Below are 27,821 nucleotides of genomic sequence, written 5' to 3'. Positions count from 1 at the left end.
GTTTTTCCAGAATGTTGTAACAATTCACACTCCCAACAGCCATGTAAAAATTTTCATTTGCTCCACAACCACACCCTACACTTGATACTGTTACTTCTTAACTCTTGCCAATGTGGTAGCTCAGTGCAGTTTGATTTGTATTCCCTGAATTCTCATGGTTTTTGGTGATTCATGTTTCCAGTTCTGTCACTTTCCAGGATCTTTGCCCATTTTCCACTGGGTTGTCTTTTTATCACTGGTTTGGACAAACAAGTGTTTTGTTTTTTTTACAACACATGTTCTGAATACTAATCATTTGACCGTAATATGTGATGCAAATCTTTTTTTTCAGTTTATGATTTATCTTTTCATTTTTTAAATGGATTTTTTTTGTAAACACAAATATTAAATTTTAATTGCAGTCAAATTTATAATCTTTTAAAATATAGTTTGTTCTTATTGTGCCTCAGTTAAGAAACCCCTTTTACCTTAAGATTTTAAAGACAGTTTCTTGCATTTTCTTCAAAAATGATTAATTTTTTACTTACCTGATTTTTTAAATATATTGTGTGTTATGGGAATAAAATTTTATTTTTTTCATATGGTTAACTAATTAGAGCCCACAGATTTTCCACCAAATTGGACTTTTAACTCTGTCATATATCAAATTTCATGACTTGTGTAACCAAAAATTCATTCTCCATTCCTAGATAAGTGTCAACAATATCTTATTATATGATTATAATTAAGTGTGTTTTCATTTAAAAATAAATTGCAGTCAAGGTGGATTAATCTAGGCCTTACTAGCAGGAGACAGGAGGGATGTGAAAGAGAAATTTGAGGCAGGGAGACCAGTAAGGAGTTTATTATAGGTTCAAGAAAACGGGGTTCTGAATGATAATAGTGACATGAAAATAAAAAATACAAAAGTGTGGGAAAATTTGCAGATGAAGAACTGACTGTGTTTAGTAAATAATTGAATGTGGAAGGCAAAGTAAGTTAAGCATTAAGCATGCCTTTAAATTTTGAGCTTGGATGACTCTGGTGTTAGGAAAAAGATGATTTCGGTGTTAACTTTGTTGAAATTGGTGTGGCTACAGGACTCTGGGTAGAGATTTAGGAAGCATTTGTATGTCATTGATAAGTTAACTCTGTTGGAGGGACACTTTAAAAAACTTTTTTGGTTTCTCTATTCCTACTGTTTCCTAAGAATTCTTTACATATTCTAGACACAAATCCTTCTCTCAGGAATATCTTCTGATTTGTGTCTGTTTTTATGGTGTCTTTTAAGGAACAGAAGTTCTTAATGTTTATGTAGTCAGTTTTATCAACAGTTTTCTTTATGTTTGTGCATTTTATTTAAGAAATATTTTCCTAATACAGTCACAAAATATTTTCCTATATTGTATTCTATTTATAGTTTTTATAGTCATGTATAGAGTATTAATCCAACTGAAATTGACTATAGTTTGTAGTGTCAAATAGAGATATATACAATACTATTTTTTTCCCTTATGGATGCGCAATTGTCCCCAGTACCATCTGTTGAAAAGTCCATTTATCTTCCACAAATTTTCAACAGCACCTTGGCCATATATCAAGTGATAAATGTATGAGTCTGTTTCTACTCTTTTTATTCTATTCCATTTCTCTAATTATCAATCAATGTCAGTACCACCCAATTTTAATTTCTACAGTTTCATAATAAATCTTGATATCTAGTAGGGCAAGTCCTCAAATCTTTTTTTTCCCTCCCTCTATAGAATAGCGTGTTGACAATTTTTTTGACCTTTGAACCTCAATATAAATGTTACACTAAACATGTTAATTTATATACACAAATACACAGTCACACAGGAAAAAAACTTGAAGATTTTATTAGCACTGCATTGAATTTACATATTATAGAACTGATGTCTTTGTAATATTGAGCCTTTTAGTTCATAAGCATTGTATATCTCTTGATTTATTTAGGTCTTCTTTAATGGATTTCAGTACAGTTTTATTTTTGTCAATAATGGTTTTGCACATTTTTCTTTAATTTATTTCTGAGTATGCCATAAATTTTTATTTTAGTTTTAAAATCTTCCTTTTCTAACTATTTTTAGTGTATAAAAATGCAATAGATTTTTACATATTGATTTTGTACTCTACAAACTTACAAAACTCTTTTCTTAATTCTAAAAATTATCTGTAGATTCTGTTGGATTTTTTATAACAATGTTGTATCACTTGCAGAAAATGATAACTTATTACCTTCTATTCTTTCTACCTTTGTTTCCTCTTATTCCCTTTTGGTACTGGCTAGTGACTCCAAAACAAGGCTGAAAAAGGGGGCATTCTAATAATTTTCGTGATCTCAAAAGGAATGTTTTTACCATTAAGGGTAATATTTAGTGGTAGTTGTTTTTGCAGATATTCTTTATAAGGTAAAAGAATTTTGATAACAAAAAAAATATCAATGCCAGATTCTTGGCCTGGACCAAGGGAAAGGTAAGGTGAATGGAAAAAGAGATTCAATGAGTTTTTTAATTTCAATTATTATTATATTTTTAATTTCTAAATGTTCTGTCTTTCCTTCCTCCTTCTCTTCCTCTCTCTCTCTTTCCCTCCCTCCCTTCCTGATGGAGTTTGGATGTGTTGTCCCCTCCAAAACTCATGTGGAAATTTGATCTCCAATGTGGCAGATCTGATTGAGTCGTGGCAGATCAGATTCAATGTTGGAAACTGATTGAGTCATGGAGGCGGATCCCTCATGAATAGATTAATGCTCTCCCTGGGGGAGAGGGGATTAATGAGTGAGTTCTCGCTCTATTAGTTCCTGCGAGAGCTTGTTGTTTAAAGCACCCTGGCACCTCCCCTCTCTCTCTTGCTTCCTCTCACCATGTGATCTGCTTGTACCCGCCGGCTGTCTGCCACTTTCTGCCATGAGTAGAAGCAGCCTGAGGCCCGTGCCAGATGCAGCTGTCCCAGAATTGTAAGCCAAATAAACCTCTTTTCCTTATAAATTACCCAGTCTCAGGTATTTCTGTTATAGCAACACAAAACGGACTAAAACACTTCCTTTCTTTCTTCTTTCCTCCCTGCCTTCTCTCTCTCTCTCTTTTAAAACCAATTTGGTCTTTTAAATATTCTCTTATTTTCCCCTTATATTCTTATTTTACCTTTTTAATTTTTCAAATATATTAAACATTTGATATTTACTCTTTGTCTTATAATTCTAATATCTGAAGTCTTTATGTATCTAACTTTGCTATCTGTTGTTTCTATTACCTCTCACTCAAGGTGACTTGCTTCTTTGTGTATTTTGTGAGTTTTAACTATAATGGCATATTTTTTGGGATTTTATCTGTTTGAAGTTTTTGAGCCCTGTATTGACAGTTTATACCTCCAGTGACTACTTGCATTTGCTTCTGTCAAATATGGGAGCTGAGGGGAGGGGAACTCTACCAACACAGAAATACTTTAAAATAAATTTTCTTGTCTGAAGTTTTTTGGATATCCCCAGGTAGTATGAGATTGGGCTACAAGCTCAGGTGAGGGCCAACTTGTGGATATAAAGTCCAAGGGGGCAATTTTATGTTTCTTTCTACTCAATGCCACATTTTGTAACAGGCGATTTCCCTCATTGTCCCCTGGATTTATTTCTAGTTCACATACAAGTATACTTTGAGGGTTTAGGCCTTTGGGGTTACTGATTTATTAAGGCATCTTTTATTAGATTCCTCATCTTGAGTATATATTCTCCCCAAATTTATCTCCTGTTACCTATGAGTACAGAAGCTCAAATTCACTTTCATGGGCAAATGTCCTCAAGGTGAAAGTCAGATCCAAAGCTCACCTTACATTTCTGGATTCTTATTTTCACTTAGTTTTTGGGCTTCTGAGCATCTTTACCTTCTTGATAACACATCAATGTATTTATAAATAATTTCTATTATTTTAATTATGTTTAGTAGAAGTGTTGGTCACAATGTCAGGGGTGTCATATTACCGAAAAATGAGTTTTTAAAGCCTTTGAAAATAATTTATTCCTATAATAAAGATTGGGGGTAATCCTTTATGAATATGAGATGACATAAATACAAGATCATAGATTAGACATTTATTCATTTACTCACTCTCCTGTATATTTACTGGGTACTCTATTGTGTGAGGTGCTATTATACTGCAGAAGAGACCAGTGAGTATATTGAAAGTTCCCTGGATTTAAAAGACTTTATGGATATAGTGATAAATTTAATAAAAATGGTATAAATTAAATGCTTATACCCAATTGGGGAAATAAAGCAAAACATTTTACAGAAGGTGATATTTTATCTCAATCTATAAGATAGACACAGGGAGATGAATGGAAGGTCATTCCAGGTAGAATGGACAAAGAGAATGAACAAAAGTGTAGCGGTAAAAAAGCATGGAAAAACTTTAGAAAACTGTATGTTTGGCTGATTGTAAATGATTCTGGGGAAATAGTTAATGATAAGAATGAAAAGCAGACTGAGGTCAGAGCATAAATGGTCATGAATTCTAGGCTAAGCAATTTGATACTAACTTGATCTTACCCAAAAGGCCAAGAAGTGATTGGGCTAAGCAATTTGAAATTAAATTATTAATTTAATAATTTAATTTATTATTTGAATATATTATTTTAAAACAAAATATAGTTAATATGATATTATTTAAAAACATTTGATATAATATTATTTAATAATAATTTGAGGTATTAATAATGCATAAACCTCTCTATTTCATACAATCTATAATGTGTCATTTATGGGAGGCTGATAGTAGAATCAAGACTTATTCAGTTAAATTCCAGCAATAACGAACAGGGGTAAAATGAGAATGGCATGAAGTATGAGAGCGTGAGACAAGTAAAATAACTTTTTTAACTCTCTTAAAAACCCTTTCATTCAGTTTCTGATATGAATCATCTCCACCTCTGATGATGGCTTGTTGTTTACATAATTACTTTCTTCCATTGCTTAGAAAATTTTATTTATTTCCTCAATAAGATTGAAATCACATCTTGGTATTTCCTTCTATGAGTAAGTTTCAGGCCTGAGTTGTAACTCTAAGGACACAATATTTAGAAACTCCTTTTTTTCTTCTCATTTTATAGAGAAGGAGCTAGGCTGGTTCTTGCTCAAATAGCTTTGGTAACATTATTTTATTTTCTTAGGCTATGATATTAATTTAACAAGGCATCCCCAAAACATTCTTAGACTAACTCATTTTGTTAAGAAAAAGAATCATTAAATGCTGATCCGGATTTGTTGTATCAAAATCCAAGGTCAACCTTATAAATGCTAAGGATCAGAAAATTATCAAAGGAACACTAATAGGCATACTACAAATGGCTAATGTAATTTTTATCTCTGAACTGAGATGAAAAATGAGAATGTGTGTCTTTCTCCACTCAATTACCTAAACCTCATTAGGATCTGGCCAACATGTGGGGAAGTGACACAGCTGAGTCTTTCTCAGGCAAAATATATTAACATTACAAATGAACTTGGTCTGAATCTATCTTAAGGATCATTTTCTCTCAGAGGTATAGTCAGAATTACATTAGCAGTGCAGTTATTAAGCTCTGTTGAATAATTCTGTGTTTTAGAAAAGGAAAGTGACCTTTTGTATCTCTCAGAGGGATAATAGCACTACAGGTATATTTAAAATTAAACTAATTGGGACAAGACAGTAGCCTTAACACTAGCTTTCCAAAAATAAGTGGGGGAAATTTGGTATTCAGTTAAAAAATGCAAAAACCCTTAAACAAAAAATTTTATAATATTAGATTTAGATGTGTGACCTTTATTACTCCTTAATCAAACAGCTTCATCTTCCGTTTTGGCTTGTAAATGGAAAATGGAGAACAGAAATATACTGTAGAAAATCTTCAATTTTCTATTGCTTTGAAATGTGGGCACAATTTGGGACCTAAACTCCTCAGTAATGAGCGTAACTATTATTTTTCTTCAATTATCAGAGTTACATATTTTTCACATTTTGACATACTTGAAATCTGGTTGTTTTCTGAAAAGCAATGTCAGAAGAAACATGGGCCGACCCTGTGGCTCACTCGGGAGAGTGTGGTGCTGGGAGCGCTGAGGCCGCGGGTTCGGATCCTACATAGGGATGGCCAGTGTGTTCACTGGCTGAGCGCGGTGCGGACGACACCAAGCCAAGGGTTGCAATCCCCTTGCCGGTCACAAAAAAAGAGGAAGAAGAAGAAACATGCCCCAGCTTCAATGCTTCTTAGTGATCATTATCTTTGTGAGTGATAATACAGTTATATGTGGTAGCATTCACATGCTTAAATTTTAACTTGTTTGAATCCTTGATGTTGCTTTAACTGTTTTCAAAAGAGATAACACTACAATGCAGAACTGAAAGGAAATGTTATTGTACACAAAGAAGGGCTATTAATTACCAAACAATGAAATCAAAGGTAGTAGAAAATTGCCAGATCTATTGCTTATATTATGACATTTCAAAGCCAGAAAGAATGTATCACAGATCTGTGGTCTTAAAGGATTATTACTCAGGTGCCAAACATCTTTTAAAAGCTTCTAGATGACTTCCAAGAGAGGGTAATTCACTCATAGTGATGGGTAATTCAATTAAGGAAAAACTATCAGTTTAACTAAATAGAAAATGCAAACAAAATCTTACAATTACACTGTTCATCTTAAAGATACCCAAGAAGTCAGGATCACAAGCATGGATTATAAAAGGCAAAATGTTATCACTCTACCTGGCCAAAATCAATTCAGAAGACTCTTAAGACTGAGTGGGAACTTGAATTTCATTTTGATGATACAGAAAGTGCTGTACCTAATTACACAAATATATATATGGTATCATGAGTATAAAAACAATTTAGTGTATATCTAATTTAGTATTCTGTTTCTTAAAACATAAATTAATACTTAGAAGAAGAAATGATAATCACTAAGATCCAAAATGGATTTACTATGCCTAAATTACTTCACACTAATATGATATTCTTTTTTGATAGGGTTACTAGATTTGAGCTGGGATGACAAGTCTATACTTCAGTAGGGTACTTAATAAACTCATTATATCTTTGTGGACAAAATGGAGAAATATGGGCTGGATGAGACAGTGTATTAGGGGTTGAATGTGCTGATACGGTCTGCTGAGTGATTGACGGTATCAGGAGAGAGGTTTCTTGTGCCTTGTGGGTGACTCTTTTCTGGGCCTTCTATGAAGTGTAATTTGTGGGTAATTGGAACACATGGAAGACTTTCTTATAAGATTTGCAGTTGTAAAAAAGGAAGCAGGGATAAAAATACTTTGGATGATGAAATCAGTATCTCTAAAAATTTTGACGGAGTAGAGTGATGCACTGAATCCAGATTAATTTTGTAAGAGATAAATATAAGATCCTGAACTTGTCTATATAAAATAAACTTGTTCAGATAAGCTTGATATTAATTTCTAACCATTTTGCTATATCTCTTGGCCCCAGTTTCCCTATGTGTAAAATGGGAAAAATAACTTTTCTCGATGAGGTAAAGACTCAGCACAGTGCTGGCACATAGTACGTGCTCAATAGGTGCTAGTTGCTTCTTTTTCAGAAATACCGAGATAGAATCCAAATTTAGCCAGTTATGGAGTATTTGACCTTGGTACTTGTTCTTTCTAAGCTTCATTTCCCCCATTTGAAAATGGGGATTAAAATAGTACCTACCTATTTTCATGGTTGTCATGAGAATTAAATGAGATGATGTACGTGAGGCCCTCTTTGAGGTGCTTTGCACCTGGCAAGTGACTAATGAATGTTAGCAGTTACGGTGAACATCAATGTGACTTCCAGAAAACCCACCTTGACATTAAACTGCAAAAATAGAACTATAGCCTCTCTAGAATAAGGGGAGTTATACTTCTACTCTACTCCTTTACAGAGTAAACCTAAGCTATCATGTCATTTTGGATGTAAATTTTAACAAAAATATTGAAAAATTGAGGTGCACATAAAATTAAATTATGTGAGAAATGATGGAAGAAAATGGGGATGTTTATCTTGGAGAAGAAAAGATTATGAAGGGAGGAAGCTATCTGAAGGGTGGTCATTGGAAAAGGAATGAAGCTTGCCCTGTGTGGACCCTACAATTAGAATTATGATAACAAAAGACAGATTTTTGGCTCTCCTGAAGAAAGATTTTTTTTTACTGTGCAAGGTGTCCAAGGGTAGGATGGCTGCCTTGAAAGACAGTGATTTCTCAGTCACTAATTTTTTTTTTTTTAAGGCTGAAAAGTCATTTGAGGGAGAGTTGCACAGAGGATTCAGGGATTTGAGATGAGATTTGGCTCAGTGATCTTTAAAGGCCAATTCTTCTCTGAGGTTATGTAGCTGCTGACTTTTTTACAGTGCTTAACATTTAAAGGCTTTTAAAAAACTTGTGTCCAGTCACCTAGTCTTTTCTTTCAGATTATTTGACTGAAGTATCTCACACTAAGAACTGCATATCCTTGGCTTTTAAGGGCTAAGATTTATTTACTCCATTGCTCTTGTCTTAGATATCTGGGTAAATGGATTTGCAGAATCTCTGCATGACAGTCACACTTGCTTTTCTTTTAAAATAGGGATGTTGATAAAATGGTTAAAGAATTGTTGGGTAACAGGATTTTTCATGGCTCAGCTTTAATATCCTGCAATGCTTCTGTCCCAAGCAAGGTCAATATTAGTTAAAAGACATGCAAATATTGAGTATATGGTTCACAAAAAAGTTTGCTTGCAGGGTATTCTTTGAACAATGAGTCTCTTGGGAAAAAAATTGTATTGACAATTACTATCTCATTCAGTATAACATTCTGCTTCCAAGTAGTGTAAATTTTCCTTGATTTTTAGTTCATGCTTCCTAGCATGTTTTGAAAAATTCAAGGACCTGCTTTTATATAGATTAATAAATAAAGCACGAGTGGCCCTAAAAGAACAATGGAGAAGGGAACACCTCCAATGGGTACAACCCAAGGGTATACTTTGCCTGGAAGAAGGTGACATGGTGTCAGATACACACCAATTCATGGATAGTAATTACAGGTTTGTCTACACAGTGAAAGAGTTGGAAGGATCAGGATTGGAAGTTTGCTGATAAGAAGGATTGGGGAAGAATTATGTGAATGAACCTCTTGAAATGGGCTCGTCATATGAGAATATTAATGTCCTATGTGAATTTTCACCAAATGTTCAATAATTAGGTAAACCAGATGACCTACTCTGTTGATGACTCACTGTGTCAATGAACTCATAAGCAATGGTCCATCATAGCAGCAATGAAGATTGTGCATGCCTCAATAAAAAATTGATGGCCTCTCTCCAAGGCTGACCTGGCTACTGTCATGGCTGAATGCCCAATCTGCCAGCTGGAAAGACCAATAGTGAACCCTCAATATTGTATGGTATGATGAGGGACCAGAGTGCCTTCTGATTGATTATATCGGGTCCCCTCCATTTTGGAGTGAACAGCATTTTGTCCTCACTGGAATAAACAATTTGGATATGGTTTATCTTTTTGGGCCACCATGCTCCTTCTGTTGACTTAATGAATGCCCTTTTTATATCATTCTTTCTCTCATAGTGTTGCTTTTAATCAAGAAACTTATTTTACAGCAAAATACTTAAGGCCAGTGCTTTTGGGGTTCACTGATATTTCCATAAAACCTTCACTCAGAAGTAGCTGGTTTATGGCATAGCAGAATATTCTAAGAAAGACTTATTTACTGTGTCTACTGGGAAACACAACCATTTGACTTTGGGGTGGTATTCTTCAGAATAAAGTACATTTTCTGAACTAGTGACTAATATATGATGTTTCCCCCAAAGCCAGAAACCAAGGAGTGAAGTGGGGGTGTTATTTCTCATTATTATACTGAATTGCCAGTGCACAAAATATTTGCTTTCCAAGTCCATTATTTTGGCCTCTGCTAGTTTTGTCTTAGTATTCACTGGGGAAATATTCCACCAGGGGACTTCAAAAAGTTCATGGAAAGATTTGTATTACCTTTTAATTCTATTTTTTCATGAACTTTTAAAAGTTACCTTGTACGTAATTATATAGTAATGTTTTCCTCTCTTGTTTCTCTCGTTTTCAATGTTAATAAATATTTAATATCTACAAAACCAAACATATTGTCAACTTTGGTATTCATTAAGTTTCACCACTTTTTAAAATATTTAATTTTTAAATAAACATACAACAAAATTGACTTCTTTTGGTGTACAGGCCTATGAACTTTAACACGTGTAGAATTTTTACATATGTGGTAGCCACTACCACAATCAAGATACCAGTTTTCGTCACCTCTGAAAATCTCCCTTGTATCATCCCTTTGTCGTTACAGCTCCCTACCTCCAACCTCTGACAACCACAGATTTCTATCACTATAGCTTCCATTTCAATGAGGAGAAAAAGACAATAAGTAAAATATGAGGCACACAAGATGATGATAGTCCTAGGGAGAAAAGTAAAGCAAGAAAGGGAAATAAGGAGTGTTAGAGATTTAGAAAGGGTGGTCAGAAAGTTCCTCACTTGGAAATGACATTTGAGTAAAGACCTGAAGAAGGAGCATTGTGGGCAAAGAGAACAACAAATACAAGGCCCTGAGGTAGAAGCACATCTGGTAGGTTGAAGGAACAAGGAGGCTGGTGTGGCTTGCATGCAGGGAATCTTAAATGCAAACAAAGGTGTAAAACTTTATGCTAAAGTGCCTTTGGGATCTAAACTCCAGTGCAGACAAATGTACTAAAATTTTACTCTACAAATCAATATACAAGTAATCTAGAATATGCGTATGTTATTTTTTTCTGATTATCAGCAAAATGCAAACACAGAATATAAAAACTTTGAGAGAAAATTATGATGTAAAAAGACACTGGAGGCACCTCCTCTCCTGGGGGTTTTGGACTCTGATGGAGAAATACTGGCGTATATAATTTAGGAAGGGAGCATTTATAAAGAACTACAAATATACCAATAAACATATCAGATACTTTAGGTACATTAACTTATTATGTACGTTAACTCATTGCACACCAACCCTACAATGTCAGGTATTTTTGTCTTTAATTTACAAGGGAAGAAACTGAAGCCAAAGGTGATTAGATAATGTTCCTGAGTACACACAGCCAGTAAGTAGTGGAGTTTCAATTTAAAACGTAAGTTTATCTGATTTCACATTTGTGATGGTTAATTTTATGCATCAACTTCACTGGGCTAAGGGAAACCCAGTTAGCTGGTAAGACATTATTTCTGTCTATGCCTGTGCGGATGTTTCTGAAAGAGTAGCATTTGAGTTAGCAGAATGAATGAAGATGACCCACCTTTACCAATGTGGGCAGGCATCATCCAATCCATTGAGGGTCTGAATACAACAAAAAGGTGGAGGGAGGGTGAATTCTCTCTCTTCTTCAGCTGAGATATCCATTTTCTCTTGCCCTCAGACTTCTGAGCTTTTGCTTCTCAGGTCTTTGGCTTCATACCGAGAGTTACATAATTGGCTCCCCTGGTTCTCAGGCCTTTGGACTTGAACTAAATCACACCACTGGCTTTCCTGGGTCTCAAGCTTGAGGAAGGCATATCGTGGGACTTCTCAGCATCCATAATTGAGTGAGACAATTCCCACAATAAATCTCCTCATATATATATATCTATATATCTGAATACATCTTATTTGTCCTGTTTCTCTGGAGAACCCTAATACAACATTCTTTTTGAATATTTCCACAACCTGTCACAGTAAGTTCAACTCTATATCCAAGTAAAATTACTTCTCCTTTAACTACAAATAGTTTTATTTTGATCCTTGAGTGAGATGGAGAACAAGGGAGATATATCCCACTGGTGAAAGGCCTTCATGGACTTACAGAAAGTAAATCAAGACACCCTAATTTAGCCTTTCCTCATATGACCCATTTTCCATTATTTGAAGTCATCTCTTCTGCTACTTTTAGAACTCTCTGTTCATCCAACCCAATTCCCCATACCTCTTCCCTTACAAGTTATTTAAAAAACGATGACCAAATAGATATATAAAATGCAAAGTATAATAGAATAATAGCTTAAGTACCATACTCATTTTAAATATACTCCAGCTTTGTTTTAAAAATTGAACTAATATATATTTTCTGTAAAAGTTTGGAAGTTTGGAAAACTATAATAAATAGAATAAAAATCACCCATATCATATTGTCTACAAACTATCACTACTAATCATTTGGTCTATACTCTCAGTCTTTTTAATATGGGTTTTTAAACCTAATTAAGACCATATTCTATGTAATTTAAATTATTAAATATATCAACAATATAGGAAAGTGCAGAGGGTAATATAACTAACCCCTGAGTGATGAGCCCTAGAAACTGACTGCCTGTGTTTGAAACTTCACACTGTCTCTTGCCGAGGAACTTCCTGCCTTTATTTTCTCATCTGTAAAATGGGGATAATAAGCATGCCTACCTCATAGGCTTGTTTTGAGAATTAAAAGAAGTAGTACGTGTAAAGTTTTTAGAACATTGCTGATATCTATTGAGTGCTCAAATAAATGTTAGCTATTATAATAATTGCTACCCAACACTCAGCCATAAAACAAGGTTACATTTTCATAATTGCTTCAGATCTTTTCTCCTTTCCTCCTGCCCTTTCATCCTTCTTACCTTTCAGAAATAAAGTGTTAAGTGTGCAGGTGAAGCCCCTTTTACACTCTTTCTCAATCTCATTCTCCTTTTTTCTCTATGCAGTCACTATCCTGAAATATTGGTTCAAATCTTTCTGTCCATGTTTTTATAATTTTATTATATTGAATGTATTGGTTGTGCATACATTTTTATCATAATTTTTCCCACTTAACTGAAAGCATTTCCATAAGTATTTCCCTTGCTTGACATCTTTCATAAAGTAATTCTTTGTGTCTGGATGATATATCATTAAATAATATTATTTACTCAGTGTTTCCCTAGTATTAGATATTTAGGTTTTGCTTATTTTCTTTTACAAATAACTCTGATGAACATTTTCGTCCTTGTGTTTTTGTATACACCTTTGATGATTTCTTCAGGCAGGATGGATTGGCATTGAAGAACACAAACAATTGAATTTGTAATGATTATAAAAATAATATATGATAATTATAGAAAAATTAAAAGAACAGAGTCTGTAAAAATGAAAGAAAAAAATCTGTTGTGTTACCTTTAGAAGATAATCACTGCTAATAGTTTAGTTTATTTCATTCTAGTCATATTCCTTCCATAAAGCCCACTCACCCCCCCCCCCGCTCACACACACATTATGGTTGGGAATATATTGTTTATTAAGATTTGTTTCCAGCTTTTTACACTAACATTATATCATCATTTCTTCAATTCATTTAGTATTCTCCAGAAAAGATAATTTTCAATGTCTATATAATCCTCTCACATGAAGTATGAGTAATATAATTATTTAACAATTCCCCCATTTTGGGGCACTAACGTTATTTCACTTTTAATTGTGTTAAACAATAGTGAGCATACTAGTTCCTTAAATTGGAGTCCTGGAAGTAAAAATTACTGGGTTAAGGCATAAACATATTAAAGGCACTTAACACATATTTTTAAATTTTTCTCCAAAAATACCTGTTCTCCTGAGTATATAATCCACAACACACATTTGCCAGGATTATTAACTTTTTGCTAATTTGATTCAGAAAACACTTGTATTAGTCCATTTCTGTTGCTTATGACAGAATACCTAACACTAGGTAATCTATAAAGAAACAAAATTTATTTCTTACAGTTTTGGAGGGTGGGAAGTCCATGGTCCAGGGAACACATCTGGTGAGGGCTTTCTTCTTGGCAGGAACTCTACACAGAGTCCCGTGGTGACCAGCTTATCACATGGTGAGAAATGGTAAGAGCAAGAGAGAGCTAACCTTATTTGCTCTCCTTATAAAGCCATCAGAACCACACCTATGACAACCCATTAAACCATCAACCCATTACTCCATGAATGGATCAATCCATTCATGAGGGCACAGTCCTCATCCAATCACCTCTCAAAGGCCCCACCTTTCAAATACCATACCTGGATTTCCTACCCTTTTAACATTGTTACAATGGAGATCAAGTTTCCAGCACATGAACTTGTGGGGGACACAACTGACCCATAGCAACGCTTCACATTAGTGTTTTCATTTTGAGTATTTAAAATTAACTTTCAAAAAATTTGCTACTTGAATTCATTCAGATTATTTTTCTAACTTTTTGTGCTTAGACAATCTTTAAAAAATTGGGGTTACTTATACTACAATCTCCTTGAAGTTAAATAAGAAAACAAATCTATGTATATATCATCACTTTGGCTGTGGCTCTTGTTGATATAACTAACCATGGCTTTTGTTGATTTTTAATAAAGTTTAGTTCAATTTTCAGGTATGCACTACACAGAATGAAGTGGAAAATTGATGATCGTCTAGGGACTTTGAGCTATTTAATCTTTCATAGTTCAACCCCTCCCTCAAAAAATTCCATTAGGAATTTTCTGTTAAAGTTTACTTATTATAAAACTAGACTTTTAGGAGTAAATTTGTTGATCAGATAATCACAAACTATTTAAGTAATTTGCTTTTAGATTCTGAAAGAACAGGTACAAGGGAACCTTAGAGTATTCTTGGAATTTCCTTTCTCTGTCAGCCTGTATGCTGATTTTAATTACCTAAAGTCAAGATCTTTTCTATAGATGAGACTCCTATGAGAAAGTTATTTATTAAAAGTGGAAAACTGTACCACTCAGGAAAATCTGTAATTGTCATTTTACCAAGGTGCATTGATGGGGGTGACCTTTATTTTCACAAGGAAAAAAGCTGTTTTCAATCCGATAGTCATGTTGTTAGTTGTTGCTCAGATGACAAAAAAAATAATATAACTTGACTCATATAAATTCCAGCTGAATTAAAGAATTTAAAAAAACAAAAAGAAAATAACAAAATAAGGAAATACAGACATTTCTATGATTTTACAGAGGTACAGGTACTTCTAAACATAAAACAAAGGAAGAAACCACAAAAGGAAATGTTGCTGTATTTGAGTACATAAAAATGACAATTTCTGTAAGAAAGGTACCAGAAAGAAAATTTTAAATTTTCTTTAACATTTAAGAAGATTACAAACTAAGTATTTGTGATATACATGGTAAATATACAAAAATTTATAAAGATTCCTTACAAATCAATAAAAAAAGATAAAACTTCAATAGAAAAATGGCCAAAGTGTGCCAGTGAAAAATTAACACGGCAAATAGGAAGGAAATATACAAGCAGCCAGTTAACACACATGAAGAATTACTCAATGTCACTAGTAATAAAAATACATTTAAAACTACTAATAAGATAGCATTTTTCTCTTCTTCCCAAAAGGCAAATATCTGAAGTACTATAATCTGGGGTTCTGTGAAATAAATACTCATAAGTGCTGGTAACAACTGATATAAAAATTTTGTAGGGGGGTTTAGATCCTGGGACTGGCCAGTCACCAAAAACAAAAGAAAAAAAAAGAAAAAAATTTTGGAGGGAATTTGTGCAATAACTTAAAAAATGCATATACCATGCGATTCAACGATTTCAATTCTAGAAAGGTATTGTAGAACATTAAAAGATATGCACACAGATTATGTACCAAGAGCATTTATTATAAAATTTTTTGTAACATTGAATATTTGACAAACAATGCCTAATATCCAATAGTAAATTATGTATATCCAAAGAGTAGAAGATAGTATACAATTATTAATGTTGTGTTGGAGGAGACTTTAATGACTTGAGAAAATATGCATGTTAAAAAAAAATAAAGGCAGGTTACATATTATTATTCCAGTTTTGCAGTACACACACAGTTAAAAGATCAGAAAGGAAATTCCTCAAAATATTAATACCATTAATAGTGTCAGCTCTGGATGGCAGGATCTCTGGTGATTTTTATACTCTTCCTGATAACTCTTCAGTATTTCCAAAAATGTTTAAAACAAACATATATTATTGTTATAATCAGAATACATATGTGTGTGTATGACACACACAGAGAGACTGACTTCGCGTGGAAATGTTTATTAAAAGGACACATTACACAGCGCCGCACACAAATTCAGGTCAACTTATATTCCGAGTGCCAGGGAGATTTCTCCAGGTATTCAATGATCATAAATTAGGGGTTGCTTTTGAACAACATGATAACTCTGCCCTTCACAGAAGCTTAGATGAAGAAGGGACAAGGCCACAGAGGAAGGCATTAATGTTCATCTCGTTCACCACTTAGTGCCTACCACCCAGTATGGTTTGGAATGGAAGAAAAAACGAAGACCACCCCAGTTCTATAGATGGAGAAACCGCTTCTTCCAGAAACAACAGCACCATGAAATAGCACCAGCAGCAGCAATAATTGCGTTTATTACTACCATCAACACATACCGCACCTACTGCGTGCCAGGCACTCTTCCAAGTGCTTTATTTAGGTGCTTCAACTTATTCAATCTTCATAACTCTGTGGGGTAGGGATTGCTTTTTCATCAAATAGGTGATAAAACTGAGTCACACAGTACATGTACACCTCAGACCTCTTTCTTCCCCGCCATTTCACGCACACCCTAATCACCTAGACTTTCGATCCGACGCTAGCCAGCCAGCACGGATCCTGACAAGGGCTGTCCCCAGGGCGCATCTGTGTGCGCCTGATGCAGGAAGCAGGGAGATTTTAAGGACCCGCCGCCAGGAAACAATGTCCTGATGTCCTGGATTTACTCTGGCGACCTGGAGCTAGGAGACACCGAGGGGAGCCCGGCCTCTGTCGCCCTCTACTGCGTGGGGAGGCTCCCACCCCAGCCACGACGCAGCCTCTCCAGACCCGCGGGGCTGGACGCAGCCCCCGCCCGCGCCACCTGCTCCCCCGCTCTGGCGTCCCCGCCCCACGTCCCGCCCCCGCGCCGCGCCCCGCGGTCCCTCCCTCCGGCGTGACGGGAGCACCAGCGCCGGCTGCCCCGGCCGCGAGCGCAGCCCAGCTGTCAGCGGGCGGACGGGCAGGGGGCGAGCGAGCGGCGAGCCGCTGAGCGCACAGCCCTCGCGGCCCGGAACCGGAGCTGCCGCCCCACCCCGGACGCTGCCTTCCTGCTGGCCGAGCGCGGCGGGACGGAGATGCTGCTCCTCGCCCCGGGGCCGACGCCGGGCAGGGGCCGGGGGCGGCTGGCTGGGCTTCCCCGCCGCGGACGCTCGCCGCCCTGGAGCCCCGCCTGGCTTTGCTGCTGGGCGCTCGCCGGCTGCCAGGCGGCCTGGGCTGGGGACCTGCCCTCCTCCAGCCGCCCGCTTCCTCCTTGCCGGGAGGTGAGCAGCACCTGGTCCTTCACCTGGAGTTGGCGGGGGTTTGGAGGGGAGGAGGCGGCGGAAGATGAGGGTGAGAGCGGCGCCGGTTCGTTTCTGCTTGCCCTCACCTTTTTCCTCGCCGGGAGGGCAGGGGCTTTGGTTTGTTTCCAGGGACGGAGTTGCCCGCCCCGGGAGGCTGGCCAGGAGAGGGTGTGTGGCTTTGCTGTGTTTCGGGGGATGCTTTTCTGTCAGCGCTCGTGTGTTTTGGGGGCTCTGAAGGACTTTGCGGCTCCCTCTTTGGAGAGCCAGGCTTGAGGACCTGGGGTCGAGGGAAAGAGCTCAGGAAGGGGAGGAGACTGGGGAAGCCCCGCCAGTGGGATTTGGAGAACCACCTCCTCAAGGCTTCTGCAGAGAGCCAGACCCAGACACCGGAGGATTTCGCGCCCCTCCCCTTCTCCACTCCCCTGTCTCTACAAACGCCCCCCTGCATCCAGCTTCCCGATGAGGCCCTGGGCATTTGCTAAACCCGTGTGAGGTGTCACTTGGCATTCTTCTGACAAAATATAAATGTGAATTAGGAAGGAAAAAGAGTATGTAGGTAGGGAAGAGGCGGGTTGGTGATGTAGAAAATTAGAAGATAGTGAACGTTCTTTTTGGGAGGTGCCTCATCACCTGGCTGAAGCGTTGCTGCTATGTATTTTATAGCTTGAGATTATTGTTGATTTACAGCCAAGAAGGATAAATTATGGGTGATGAGATTTTCTTCTGCTTTTAGGGGAACGAGACTCAGTGTGCCAAAAATTTACAGGGGGTGTCATTGGTACTTGTATTGGGTGTTTAATCTTTCCGTTCAGCGTTCCAGAAAGTTCATCCTCGTAACGAAAATCAATGAGGGGAAGGAAGCAACATTTCTGACCTACTTTGAGTGATTATGTTGGGGAGGAGATGAGGAGTGGATACTGTTTTTAGGGAGATTGCTAAGAACCAGGGTGATGGGTCATTTAAATTTATGTAGCAAAAGTAGGTTAACCGATGGCACCTTTGGGAAGAAAGGCCAGATCCTGTTCCTTTGTTGCTGTAACTTCTGAATTTTACCCAGGCTTGAATTATAGGATCTGGGTTCTAGACATCATCCATCATTCCTGGATTTTCATTTTTTTTCCCCCTACAGTACCAATCCCAGGACAGACTGAAATGAAAGAGAATCAGATGAAAGGCTTGCGTGCAAACACACAGCAGTGTTGTAATTGGGGAAATCAGGGCAAGATCTCAACAAACAGCTGTGTTTAATTTCAGAGTTTTTTAGTGTAATTAGTTTAATCTGTATTGTACAACCTTACCTATCACCTGGGAACAATCCATTCTTTCAGGTTTCCAGAGAAAGCTGCTTTTTGGACATCCTCATTTTGAACAGTTGTGACAGGATAAACTTTATCCTCCACCCCCTCCCCCATTCCAATATGTAGAATGTATTTCTTTTCTAAAGTGACAAGTCTTAAGCTTCTTGTAACATTAATTCTTAGTAATGAAGAATCTGCTTGAAACAGGTGAAGGTCAGGGCCAGTGGAGGTGATGCTTTGGTCACTACAACAGGATTAATCCTTTAGATGAGCATATGTTCTACACATGTATAACTAGAAAGAACGGAGTAAGAGTCTGAAGCTGAAGATAGGAACATTGAGAGGAGAAACAGGGAGATGACAGAAGCGTTAGGAAGGCTGTGTTCAATTAATCCCAATTCCTTATCGCACTGGCTTTAGAAATTGCATGTAATTCATCCCTTGAGGGTCTCAAGTTTGAATTTCCCTTCTGAAAATGGGGAAAATATATATAATGTATATTATATATAATATATATAATATTATATACTATATATCATATATTATATAATATATAATATATATAATATATATATATATACAATATACATATATATGTGGGGATGCTCCTGAGCCTGCCTGTGGCTGTTTTTGGAAATGCCTAGGCACAGATCCATTTAAGTTCTTCCTGATGACTGTTGTAAAATGACTGGGAGTTAGAGGTTCCCTGGAAGTAGGAGAGGCCTAGCGGCCTTCCAGGGCCTAAATCTGCTTCTTGGTATCTGGTCCAACCAGCTGAGCTAATGTATAGAATGGGTCATTGTTTCTCTCTGATGTTTTTAAGAGGAAAGCAGGAGGGCAAGTGATTTTCGGGCGTTGAGAGTAAGGGTCTGCTTGTGCTGGGAGTGGGGAAGGGGTATCCTTTTGAGCTCAGACCTTTTCTCTGAGATACAGCTGTGTGTATGTGGACCAAACTGTGAACAAAGACATAGTTAAAGTATTCTGAATCCACTCCTGCCCATTTCCCTCTTTCTACTCTTTATTAACATTATAGGAGGTAAATGCCATGAAGAACAGCACTATGCGGTGGGGAAGATAGTGAGAGCTGGTAAAGTAAGGGGTTTTGAGGCTGGAAACCAAAGCCAACTCTTAATGATGAGAGAAGGCTGAAGAGTATGGAAAAATCTGTAGGTCATTCTATACCTCATTTCCCCCCAGTAGTTCATCTCAGCCTCATTTATCAGTATTTGTGTGTAAGTAGTCATGTTTATCTTAGTTACATAGACTCTCATTTTCGTTGCCTGGCTTTAGAGAAAAGCAGCTAAAGAGAAGCACAAAATTGGCCTGGGAGTAATCTAGTTATGATTGCCTTATTTGAGAAAAAAAAGCCCTTCAAAAAGACAACTGGGTTATAGGTAAAAGTTTCACTTGGATTTTTGCAGAGAACTGGACTCTTGGGGTGAAATTCATAAAATACAACTTCCTTTGTCAAAGTCCTTGGATTATGGAGTCGAAAAGGGGAGAAAAGTGATTGCTTTGGAATGTTCAGCTGGTGATCAAATCAGCAGGGTGGATGCATAAGCACAAACAGGAAGTGGTAGTTTGGGAGATAGAAATAAAAGTAAAGTATTGACTGCCAGCAGATGAGGGACAAGAATAGGATGTGACTTTGGTAAAAGGTATTCGAAGGGAAAAAAATGAGGACTAGACATCAAAAAGTACAGAATTCCTTGGCTTTTTGTATGGGGGAACTTATAAAGAGTAAGTATTTTCTGAATTTTTTGGCATGTGTTTTTCACTTGTCAAATGATAATACTGAAAACTGACCTACCTGTTTTTATTGTGAGAATGAGATGAATAGAAGTTAAAGGAAAAAAAATCTATGTAAATATGATGATTTGCTAGATTAGTAGAGCTAGATCCTGATGTTTCAGGAAGGGTCCACAGTGATACTCCAGAGGTTCATAGGATGGGCCTATCCAAGAATTGGAGTGGAATTTTTGACTCATTGAATATGAGGACCTAATGGGGCTGGCAGAGGAAAAAATATAAAGGACAACAGATGATTCAGAGTTGGAGTAAGGTATTAGAAGATAGAGTACATGAGAGTAAAAAGAACAGAACAAAGTGGATTATGTATGCATTATTTAAATTTGGTAAATTAAATCACAGAGCAGCTGGTTCTTAATTCACTGTTCTAAAATCTTGTGTAATGCTATTTTACTAGTCTCTCTGAATCTTTATTGAATGATGACTTTTGCCTACAGTTTTTATTCCACAAACATTTATTCAGTTTATAGTATGTGCTAGGCAAAATATCAGGTGATGTCAAATTACAGATTAACAAAATATAATTTAATTAGGTAAGGATAAGACAGATATGTAAACAAACAATTGCAATTAAGTGATTTGGTGCCATGAGAGAGGAAAGGGGCGGTCAAGTGTACTGGGGAGGGTGGATCAGAGCAGGTCCTACAGAGGAAGTGAGTGAGACTTGAAAGACGAGTAGGAATTTGCTGGGCAGACAAGGGTCAGATGTGAGTGTGGGCTAGCTGGGAAAAAGACTCCACTTAGTTATGGAACACAGATTGAAAAAGGGCAGAAATACAAAACAGCATTGTGTTATAATTGGTTTTAACTAGAATATAGCAGGCAATGAGAAGCTCAAGGACAGATGAGTCTAAGAGGCAGGCAGGAGCCTGATGTCATGCTAAGCAGCTGGTTTTCGTTTGGTTTGGTCTTCATTTCATGTGGGGAGCAATAAAAGGTTTTAAACAGGAGTAATAAAATATACTTTAGTTTGGCAACAATATGCAGGCCACATTAGAGGGGTAGGATGTAGAAAGTGGTGAAACCTGCTAGGAAGCAATTGTAATAGTCCGAGTAATGGATGGTAGAAACTAAATTAAGTAGCAATGAAGATGGAAAGAAGGGTGTGATGTTAGAAGATAGAACTGACAGTACGTAGATGTGGAAGATGAAGGAATGAAAGGTTCTGGATGGATTAGGATAGTGCCTCTAACCTCCATGAGAAGAAATGTGAGGAAGATGAGATAAGGTGCTTGGTTCTGGAGAGGCTGACTTAAGTAGAGTTGCTCAGTAGTTCTCAGAGGCATAGTCTGGACTGGACATCAGTCAATCACCTGAATGAAAGGCGTGGTGAAACTACTGGACTGGATGAGACCAAAGAGGGCCAAAGATAGGACTTGAATTTTACCAACATTTAAGGGGCAGAAATGGAGGACTCCACCGAAGAGATGCATAAGCTGTGGCTAGCATGGGAGAAATGTACCAGTGTGAGGTTGAGAGGAAAGGGAGACAAGCCTTTGTGGAAGAAAGGAGTGGTTGTGTCAGTTGCCCAAAGCAATCCAAATAAAATGAGGACTGAAAAGAGAAGATTGGACAATGAGGTTGCAGGTGCTCAGAGCCAGAATGGTTTCTGTGAGCTGGTGGGGATGGCTTGAGTATTAACCGGGAGGTGAGGCAGTGGTGACAGAGCGTTATATAGCCTTCCTAGGTTTGATAACGTATCAGGTCTTCCAAGTCCACAGAGGACTTGTCAATGGGCATGTTTTCTGTTTCAGAATTTGAAGGGAACAGTTGAGAAATATCCTTTGTACAGGAAGTCTCTGAAGGTCATGGGCTATGGGGGAAGGTGTCAGATTCTAAAGGCACACTGTCACTGAAGGAGTTAGGACTCAGCCTCTGTTTTTAACCAGTTACCATAATTAATCTTGCCTGTTATGCCTGTGGAGGTGAATTTTCCATTTCGTGTTCTTATTCTCAGAACCGTTTCTCATGTTTTAGGCAAATGTGAGCAAGTATTCACACCATCAATATTTACAATGTAAAACTAAGAGTTGACAGATCTGTGAAGTATCATATTTTAGCACAGGGGATGGAAATAGCAGAGCATAGTGTGGAGTGGCACGTTTTCTTATTGTAGTGCATTCTTCAGCAGTGTCTTGGACTTATAATAATTCTTTATTGTCAGAAAACACCAGCCAAATTTTGGTTGTCTTTTCCTTCCTCTTGAAGTAACAATGGGTAATTCTCTTTACCTTTTGCTTTTCTTAATCTAAGTTATATGTAATATTTCAACATTCAGCACATGTTTATTGTGTACCTTTATACCAGGCACAGTAAAATGATCAACAAAACATAGGACCTCTGCGCACACGGAGCTTTTGTAATCTCCTGGGGGCAGATTCAAAACAAAACCACACATCATGTAATTACATTTGCTGTAAGTGCTATGATGGAAAATTACTACATGCGGTGAAAGTGTATAGCCATCCTAGTTGGGGGGCCAGGTATTCCCCAGGAAAAGACGTTTAAGCTAGACCTAAAGGATGAGTAGGATTTAGTTGGATTAAGGTTGTGGGTGTGGGATAGAACATCTCAGACAGAGGAAGCCTCCTGGCCTACATCAGTTCTTCTATCCTCCCTTAACCCATCCTGAACTAGTAAAGACAAAGGATTTTTTCTCTTCTCTGAATTCTAGTCACAGCCTGTTGTTTACTCTTTGACACACATATGCTGTCCTACAAATGTTTTGTGCACACAGGGCCACCTTGTAGGAATGGGTGTGTTGTGTTCTGTACAAGGGCACCCAGATGAGGGGTCAAGTAAGAACTAGTGTGCCCAGCCATAGCACAGGTCCGCATTCATCTGGACGAAGGGATACCTTTTTTTCAGTTCATGTGCCCAGAGAGGGCACCATTTAGAAAATCACACAAAGGCGCCGTATGCTTTACCAGTGGCTTTGAATATGCTTTCCTCAAGTATACGATATGTTCGTTGAAAGCAGGAATTACATCATCTTGTTCGGCAGTGAGTAAATATCTTTTTGTTTAAGGCACTTAAAGCGTTTTAAAAATAAGTAAGACATAGGTCTTCTTTTCAGGAAGCACTAATCACTGCCTTAAAAATACAATAAATGGTGGCTTCTGCCTTTTCATTTATGAAGAGAAATTGATCTTTATAGTGTATTTAATTCTAGTTGACCTCTTCTGTCATTGTATCAGATTTAAGATACTGAAATAAAAACCTAGGGATTAGGAATGTACTGAAGTTTATTCTCAACTCAGTTTACAGGAGGTGAAGATACTATTTATTACCCCTTTTCAATGCTTCACTTTTATAGGCTCTTTTCTCTAGGTTTCAAAGTGTAATCTTAGGACCAGTACTGTCAATACTACCAAGGAACTTGTTAGAATGCAAGTTCCTGGGCTGTGCACACAATCTACTAAATAAGAAACTCTGGGACTCAGCAATTTGTATTGTAACCATCCCTTCAGAGGACTATGGTACATTCTGAAATTTGAGAACCACTACCCTCAATGTAAAGTAAGGAACGCAGTTTAGTTGCCCAAAACCCAGTGACCTGTTTCATTGCTAAAATTCCTTCAACTGTCACCCTAGTTTACTTCCTGCTTCTGCAAGGCATCTTAGAAACTACTTAGATAATCACATCAGATGGACCATGAGATCCTTCCATTACCATGAAGTACATCAGCATCTCCCAATTATCTTCTATATGCCAGGAACTATGCAAGGTGCTGGTGATAAAACAGGATGCAGAGGATATTGTTGTCCCTCTCTAGGAGCACACAGCCTGATAGAGGAAGCAAACATGGAAATTAATAAGTACGTCTCTCTGAAATTGACATTAGGATAGAAAAGCAAGGTAATATTAAGAGGGTCTGGTCAGCCTTCCTGGTAAATGCTTTCCAATGTTTGTTACTTATAGGGAGTGCTGTTAACATGTTTTTCCAACTACAAAGTGTCTTCTTGTTCTAGTACAAGTAGGATTGAAGATAATGAAAGACGCCTATTCAAATATGAACTCTGCCCCTGGTTTGTGTGACCTTGAGCAAATAACCTCTTTGAATCCTTGTCTGAAGGTGGAGGTAGTAAATTCTGCTTTGTTAAAATTAGGGTTGCTGTGAGGATCAAGCTAATGCACTTGAATGCGCTCTATAAATTCTAATGGAATGGTCAATATTAGTGATTATTCTCATATAAATGAAGAACAATGTTTCTAAGAGGATAGATTGAAGTGTGAAAGAACTGGGATGTGGGTACGCACATTCATGTACTTACAAAAGTATTTTTTAGGAGTATTGTGTGCTGACGATGGAAGTTGTATGTTGTGAAACATGAAACACTGGATACAGTTGATGGCTGTGGCATCATTGAAACTTTCACTTGGCTTTGAGTATACCACACTCTCCTGGTTTTTCCCCACTATAATTCTTCTCCGTCTTTGCCATTCCTTCCCAGCTCCCTGCCTTTTTTATACTGGCGTGTTCCAGGCCTTAACCCTTGGCCTTCCTGTCTTCTCTAGCCTCACATTCTTGGTGATGTCATCCACTCTCTTGACTTTAGATACCACCTACTTGTGAATAGCTCCCAAATTTACATCTCCTGTGTGGACCATCCCCTGGATTCTTGTCTAGAATAGCCTCTATGTCACCACTTGGATAAGTACCTCAAATCTGATGTGTCCCAAACTGACCTGACATTTGCCCCAAACCTACTCTTTGTGTGGTTTTCCCCATTTCATTCAATGGCAACTCCTGTTTTCCAGGCTCAGGCCTAAAACTCTAGAGTCTCTACTGGCTTCCTTTTCTCCCACATCCTGCATCTAATCTATCAGCAAATCTTGTCTTTGCTTCAAAATAGCTAGAGTCAGAACTTCTCACCACTCTGCCTGTAATTTCTGGGCCACACCACCATTGCATTTCGCTTGGACTATTGCTACAGCTTCCCATCTTGATCTCACAGCACAGCCGAGAGGTTGCATTAAAACATAAGTCAAAAACATACATATTCTTCTGCTCAAAACCCTTCTAAGGCTTCATTCATAACAAAGCTCTGATGGTGGCCTGCAAGGCCCAATGTGATCTGGCCTCCATGGAGCCTCAATGTTCCTTCTTGTTACTCTCCCTGTCTTAGTCCATTTTGTGTTGCTATAACAGAATACCCCAGACTGGGTAATTTATTAGAAATAGAAATTTATTTGGCTTACGTTTCTGGAGTCTGGGAGGTCCAAGATTGGGAAGCCATATCTGGTGAGGGCCTTCTTGCTGTGTGGAAGAAGAATCCCCTGGTGGAAGGCAGAAGGGTGAGGGAGGGTGAGAGAGACAGCAAGAGGGGGTCTGAACTGATGCTTTTATCAGGAACCTACTCCTAGGGTAACAGCATTAATCCATTCATGAGAGTGGAATGCTCATGACCCAGACATTTCCCATTCAGGCCTTACCTCCCAACACTGCCACATTGGTGACCAAGTTTCTCACATACGAGCTTTGGGAGACACAACTTGGCTTTCTCCCTGGCCACCTATTTAAAATTGCAAAATTTCCCCCTCTTTCCTCCTCCCCTTCCTCCCTCTCTCCCTCTCCCTTTCCCCCACCTCTTCTCTCTCCTCCCCTTCCCCTCCTATGCTTTTATTTTTCTCTATAGTGCTTTCAGTATCCATAATAATATATATTTTAATTGTTTATTTTGTTTGTATGACTTTCCCCTCCCCCAATACATCATAAGCTCCATAAAGAAAATATTTTTCTTATTTTTTCTTTTAAAAAATACATGATTGTATTCCTAGCACCTCAAACCTGGCACATAGTAAGTGGAATTTTCTTTTTAGGTGTTTTCATTGTTTTTCTTATATGAGCTCTTAGTATAGTAAGCATAACATATACACATTGAAAATATATTTCTCTAGATTTTTTCCTATCTATGTGTTTTGAGATATATAATGCCCAGAGAAAGCAATTATTTAGTCCATAAAAATGTATGTGGAATTACTTCCCTTAATATGTCAAACACAAATTTGATTTCTAAAAACAAATGTTTGGTACATAGTAGTTTATTAAATTCTTACAATATATGAAGTCTTTCATGCGTTTGGCTGAGAAAAATGTTAAAGTAACTGCAAAATGACCATGAATTCTTGGGCTTGGATTGACATTCTTTGTTCTGAGTATGTTTTTGAAATTTCAAGATTGTCCTGCTTCATTCTCTTTTACTTCTTTTTCAGTGTCCGTTCGTATGTTTATTTGCTCATCTTGCCTTCAATGAGTTCATATCATGTATTTCATAGGAAAACTCATAGGTAGAGCTATGATTATAGTATAGAGGGGTTAAGTGCCGTGATGGAGTTGTACACAAGGTTGTATAGAAGCACAGAGAAGGGGCAATTAAATCAGATGATGGAGGCTTGGTCTCAGCAAGTGATGTTTCAGCTGAGTTTTGAAGGATTTCTAGCATGGAGGTTAACATATCTCAATCAAAGAAAATAACATGCAGCAGCACAGAAGAATTAAATATGACTTTTTCAAAGTCCAGTGTGAATGGCAGGTGGGTGGGAGTGGCAGGAGGTGCCTAGACTGTGAGGAAGGCAGAGACTGAGGGTTTTGTGAGGTGAGCTATGGGGAGCTATTAACATCAAATTAGAAAGATTATTCTCTGTGCAAATGGAGGAAGATAAAAGGGGAATTATGTTGGACACAGAAAGATAGGTTAGGAGACTGGCCTCTCCCACAGGGAGAAAAAACAAAACGAATAGCTAAGCAAATGATAGAATGGAGGGGAGGGAGGAGATGGATTTGATAGCTGTTAAAGAGATCCTATTTTCAGGAATCTGTGACTGAGTGATAAATTTCAGTTTACCATGACTTCTAGGTTTTTGGTCTGGATAGATGTTGCTGCCTTTCACTGAGATCGAACATTCAGAAGGAGGGAGAAGGGGAAGAGGAGGAGGCTGGGGAGAAATAGGATGAGTTCAGGTTGGACATCCTGAGTTTAAAGTACCCAAGGGACATCCAAACAGTGCTCTCCCAGGGAGAGTCGGATGTGTGGGAGTGCAGCTCGAGAGACAAGTTGGGAGCCATGAGCACATGAGTCAATTGAACCCACTGGTACTGACGAGGTCACCTAGGCTTTGAGCATATAGCAAGAGCAGTGTGTTGGAGGAGAGTGCTGAGGGAAATGCTAGCATTTAAGAAGAAAGCAGAGCCAGAAGTATTTGAGAATGAAACTGAGAAGGTGCAGCCAGTAGTGGGTGATTAACCCGGAAGCTGGAAGTTGATGGGGGAGGAAATCATTAAATCTGCAGGATGATACAGACATGGTGATTCTCAGTATTCAGCAAGGCATTTAAATTG

Source organism: Cynocephalus volans, chromosome 6, assembly GCF_027409185.1.
Source record: "Cynocephalus volans isolate mCynVol1 chromosome 6, mCynVol1.pri, whole genome shotgun sequence".
In the NCBI taxonomy this organism is placed as follows: domain Eukaryota; kingdom Metazoa; phylum Chordata; class Mammalia; order Dermoptera; family Cynocephalidae; genus Cynocephalus; species Cynocephalus volans.
Note: the sequence above shows the minus strand (reverse complement) of the source record.